This window comes from Salvelinus fontinalis, chromosome 11 (assembly GCF_029448725.1).
Source record: "Salvelinus fontinalis isolate EN_2023a chromosome 11, ASM2944872v1, whole genome shotgun sequence".
In the NCBI taxonomy this organism is placed as follows: domain Eukaryota; kingdom Metazoa; phylum Chordata; class Actinopteri; order Salmoniformes; family Salmonidae; genus Salvelinus; species Salvelinus fontinalis.
In genome coordinates, this window is record NC_074675.1 from 33,473,988 (window position 1) to 33,480,055 (window position 6,068).

Genomic DNA, 6,068 nt, shown 5'->3' on the forward strand with positions numbered 1-6,068 from the left:
TGGCCGGTTGGTAAATGGTGTGTGTGTGCATTTTATAAGGTACTTATTTATCAAAATACATAAATAATCTGAACATGTGTGACTTTTTTTTAACCTTATTTAACTAGGCAAGTCAGTTAAGAACAAATTCCTATTTTCAATGACGGCCTAGGAACAGTGGGCTAACTGCCTTGTTCAGCTCGGGGTTTCGATCTTGCAACTGAAAGGTTACTAGTCCAACGCTCTAACCACGAGGCTACCTGCCACCCCGACATGTAGGCCTTTGTGTAGGGAGTACTTTATGTTTGGTCTTAAATATTTCAACCTATTTTCAGCATATTGATTATGAACTTAGACATTTGAACTGGTGTTTTGACACTGAGCTATAAATAAAAAGTCGATGACAACAGGAAGCAGCAACAGTATTTCAATTTATGTTTTAGGAATATAAATTGTAGCCTAGTTTCAACATTATTTATCAAAAGTATTCTCCTTTATCATGTAAAAACTGAATGAGGCCAAAAACGTGTTTGATTTATTGATTGTGATGTTATAACTGAAATCGTGAAAATATGTTTGTCTTTGAAACCCATTTAACTTCTCTCTGAATCTAGTGTGCCTTTTTGGACAGAGTCTGTTCTTTCTCTTTGCCTTTCCATGGACCAACTGTTAGCGTATGTCAAATTGGGCCACTTCTGGTCGGCCATGATACTTTTTTCTCATGTTATAAAATGTGATTGTAAAGAAGTTGATTCGATGAGTTTCTTTATTGCAAAGATGTGATGTAGGCAGTAGTAGCCTACTCGGATCGTGTGCATCACTGTATGAAATAGTTTCAATAAAAGTACAAAGTTTACAGTAGGCTACAACCGTATTATAGAAATATATAGGAAAAAGGATGAAGTCCTAGTTACAGAACACATTATTATTACATTATTATAAATAGTATAGGAATGAATCACAGTATATTCCCTTGTATCGACCAATCTCTGTTGGCTTCTATTCTAACTATTGGGGTGCACACCACATTGAGGACAAATGAGAGGACACCACTCAAGACTACTATTGGGGTGAACCCAACACGTTGAGGTCAAGGGAGAGGAAGCCACTGCAGACTATTGGCATGCACCCCATACTCCATAAATGATAGGTCTAAAGGTTAGAGTCATGTAATCTCTCGTTGATATATTATTACGGTCCGGCTCCGCTAGGGGGTTTAGCCCTCTCAGTACAAACTTTAGCACCCTCCGTTTAATTTGATGTTACTATATAAAATGACTGAGTGTCAGGTGGCGTAAAAATATCTCCTCTGTGCTCTGTCAGCACAATGGACGTAGCGCGACGCGGTGTGAAGGGAGGCTATGGAAATCCATTGGGCGGTTTTCCATAAAAAGCGGGGGGAAACTCAAGCGTTCCTACAACACAGAACTAAGACGCGAGGCTACAGGGATGCACAGAATCCTCTGACTTCTACAGCCTCCAAACAAATAGATGCGTTAGCTGACAACATCACGGAAACAATGTGATTCTGGATGTCTTGTCCAGATTGCTAGCAAGAATGCCAAGAAACTGCCACGTGGGGAATCGCAATTTGCTCGTTTCAACTCGTTTCATGTTTTGATACCATGTCTTGCTTTTAGGTGTTTTGACTAATTTCATGTCAATGATGTTTCATGTTTTGATACCTGTTGATAAAACAATTTTACTGGAGAACTGAGACGAAGTAGAGACTCTGGACAGGGTGGATAAGGTTTAATTAAAAGCAATTTATTCAGAGGTAAAGATATCTGAAAAAGCGTGCACGGACCCTTTCATCAAGCTCAAATGGAACTATCCGAAAGAAGCCCAGATAACAGAGTGCATAGACATTTTATACAAAGATAGAAAGTAGGTTGAGTCTGGAAGTTCTTGTCCTCTGGTTGGTTCTGGACAGGTTGTTGTCTTCTCAGATTGGTCCTGATGAGCTGGGCGTCATCCTTCTGAGTCTTATAGCAAAAGTTATTTGTTATCAAATGTTCAGCTAAACAGGAGATTTTGTGTGTGCGTAGTCAGCCCTCTGTCCTTGAGTATGTGTGTGTCTCATTATTTCGTGAAATGCGGACCCAAGCACCATTTTCTTATCAGTGTTTATGAAAGGTTTACGTCAGCCCTCTGTCCTTGGGTGTGTGAGAAACCCTGCTTAGAAAGAAGTTAGTTATAACAATGTAATAGCAATATGCTTGTGTTATTTTAAATGGTATTTATTACATACCATGTCTTGCTTTTAGGTGTTTTGACTAATTTCATGTCAATGATGCTAATATGGTTAGAATTCGCTAGCTAGCTAACCAACAACTGTACGGATGTATTTGAGAGACAAGTGCTCATTGTGATAATGTATACATTTAAAGAATAAAAAACATTGCAGAGGAAATATAGCTAATGTAAGCCTACATGTTGTCAAAAGTCTAAGCCAAACCTTTCTGTTTTGCCCCATAGTTGCGCAAGCGTCGCAAAAGCAACGGACCGTCTTCACGCTTCGAACACACCGACTGCGTCATTGCATCCCTGCTGCATAACATTTTGCACAGCTAGGCAACTATACTGATGCAGGTACCTTTTGCAAATGGTCGCATGCGGTTGGACACATGGAGGAGAGAATCATTTTCGCAGTATCCTCAAAACCGTGTCTTTTTGACACAACTGCTGACAGCTACAGGGACATAAACACAAAAAATGCTGCTTGGAGACAAGTGTCCACGATAGTAGGATTGCCAGGTCAGTTTAGTAGTGAGCTTGTGCTAGATGTGGCTAGTTAGCGCTAGCTAGCTTTCGGCGGGGCTGGTCCCGGCCCAACAGCGCGATCAAGACCACCTTCCTCAACGTTGGTCTCATTGTTGAAAGAGCCTACTCTGCCTATCTTGACTATTTATTATTGCATTTCGCTCCAAAACTGCATTTTGGAGGGAAATTATATTATAGGCTCTCCCAATTAATTTGAGGATGTCATCGAATAAATAATATACTTGGCAAATAAATAAATAAAAAATGTAAAGAAATTATGCAATCAAACTGTTTTTATGTAATACCAAATTTTTACTGAATGTGTGCAAAAAAAAAATCTACATTCATATTTTGCTACTTTCTGTCAAGTCCACTCATACAATTTGATGCATATGCACCACACAGAACGCACTGCAACTGCCTCTGCAACGCAACAAGGCAAATGCAGCGTTCCATTGGAAATGAATGTACTTCTGGTGTATCGAAACGCAAAGACACAGTCGGTGTGTTCGAAGCGTTACACTGGAGTCAAAGTGGTCCGCAGTGCGTCGAGAAGTTGACGTGCGACAGCGAGTTCGAAGCCATTTGTGCTCAGTGTCAAGGGCACGCACCAGGTTCAAGCAAACGAAGACGTTATGTAAGTACAAATCTCCAGCAATAGGCAATGACCAGTACAGTAGGATAGATGAGAAGAGACTGAGTGTAAACTATTTTCTTCATCACGTTGTAGTTGGATGGTGAAATGTCAGAACGATTCAGCGAGTGCAACAGCCAACTGGTGGAGGCTCTGTGTGCCCTTGACAAAGAGAGCCATAACTTTTTAGATGTGAAAAAGATTAAACTAATGATGGATCTAAGCAAAACTGATTTGGTGGAAGCTGAGTTTAGTGTCGCTTGCCAGTTTTTGAAGACTGAAATCGCCTGCTCTGGCTCCAATGAGAACAAATGGATCCCACTTGATATCCTGCAATGATTCTCTGGGCCTCTCTCCGCTATGCCAACCGTGCTTACTGCACTGAAACATGGACTGACTTTTGGGGCGTCCACAGCTACATGCGAGAACTACATTTTCCACTTTGACAAACGTGTTCAGTAACCTCAGAAGACGAGGAAAGGTCAACTAATCCAACTGGCATTTGAGGGGATCATACAAGAAGATTTCGGGGAGAATGGAATGATCGATTACTCAGGAAGTTCCACAGAGCATCAAGGAAGCTGCAACTCTTTTGAAAAGGTAAGATTGAAACAATAGTTATTTAAAAAAAATCGTAATCTTGCTTTAGTGTGTAGGGCGCTGTCCATGGTGCTGATAGAGCGCTGCGAGATTTCGTGGCATTGAACCTGTCACTGCTTGGTCAAAAACATGTTTTAAACGTTTGTGTTTATTGTGGTATAGCGTGAAATTAGCAATGCAAGAACCCAAAATGACGCCCCTGGGTATAGCTACCTACCAGTATGTGTCATCATAAAAATAAATAGGCTACATTCTATTATGGTTTTCTTGGTTTCCTATTGGTTTTTGTTGATGTATATAGAACTGTACGTATTGGAAACGTGTTCATGTTACATGCTGACCAGACCGGACACGTCGCGTGCGCAAGCGTCGCAAAATAAATGTAGAAATCCATGTTATTCAATTATTGCACCCACACTGCTCGTGCGTGCCAACAAGCGTCTGCTATGCCAAGGGCTAAAACAGAACTCCTTCTTATTTCTGACGCAGGTCCTGCCTCCCATCTCCCAAGTCCTGCCTCCCATCTCCTCATTAGTTTATAGAGGCAGGTACCCACGTGCCATCTTCTCATTGGTTATACCCACGTGGGTGATTGAAAGACAAACTGTTTTGCCGGTTGTAGTGGTAATACTATGAAAGTGTAGATGCAGATCACCATATAAGTTCAAAGATGAAAAAGCCTGGAAGGAGGAGAGATGACTAGAAACGATTCGGTTGGCCGTTTTATGTGTGGATTAATTGTTGGAGTAGAGGACCTTGTGCATTTCAGGTAAAATAACAACTCAATGTTTATATCCCAGGACTAATTAGCTAGCAACAGCAAGCTAGCTAAATAGGACAAATTAGCTAGCAAGTGCAAGCTAACTAGCTAAATTGCCATACATGTTTAATGCTTTTCGACCTGTCCCCAAATTAATGTCATTGGTTCAGAGTTTGTTTTGATATTTTAACATGCGTGTCGTGATCGCGTTTGGTGTAGGGGGACAAAATACATTTATGCACGATGGCGCACGCGCGCAGCCGGTTTGGGTTCCGTGTTAGGCTGGCATTGCTTAATTAATTACGTGGGTCGGGTTTTATTCACAGAAGTGTATTGTGCCATATCACAACGTGTTGCTGAACTCATGAGCGAGCGACATGCTTTTCCATGTTTAAAGCGGGCCTATTTATTTGGCAAGACAGCTGGCTGGATCTCACTGTAGTAGGCTATGTTTTGGTTATTTGGATATCCATTCAAATTTGGTTCACTGTTAATGTAACTAGTCTAAATATGGATTGTTTCATGCCTTTATCAATCTGATATTTACCGCTGTTTTGTTCTGTTCCATTCTTTCAAATTCACAGTTGTGTCGGGGGGCGACAGCATAGCCTAGTGGTTGGACTAGTAACAGAAAGATTGCAAGATTGAATCCCCGAGATGACATGGTACAAATCTGTCATTCTGCCCCTGAACAAGGCAGTTAACCCACTGTTCCTAGGCCGTCATTGAAAATAAGAATTTGTTCTTAACTGACTTGCCTAGTTAAATAAAGTAAAATAAATTCTATGCCAAACTGCTATTCAGTATTTTTGTTTGCATGCATGAATAACTAGTTTGCATGATTTTGGTAAGACAGCTGTGTGTAAGGCTGCATTCATATAAGCTGTTTGTAATATGTGAATTGCCCTATCTATCTTATATTCATTACCAAAATGGCCTAGCTGTAGGGCGCTGTCCATTGTGCTGATGCAGCGCAGCAGAGATTGGCTACAGATTTCAAAAGCACTCAAAGATCTCAGAGCATCTGAACTTTGTTTATTGTGGTATAGAGCAATTATATGAGCAGAATCCAATATAATTCCAATGCAAGAACCCCCCCCCCCAAATGTATCCCCCTCGCCAATTTCAACTGCTCCCTTAGTCCTGGTGCAGGGTCTGGATTTTAGTTCTGGGTTAACTGAGATAAAGGTTAAGGCAGTGTTTGCTGGAGAACTATAGTTGGTCTGTCCACTGGGCAAAAACATTGAATCAATGTTGTTGCCACATAATTTCAACCCCAAAAACCAATGTGATGACGTGGAAAACACATTGAATTTGCAAAAAGCAATCAAT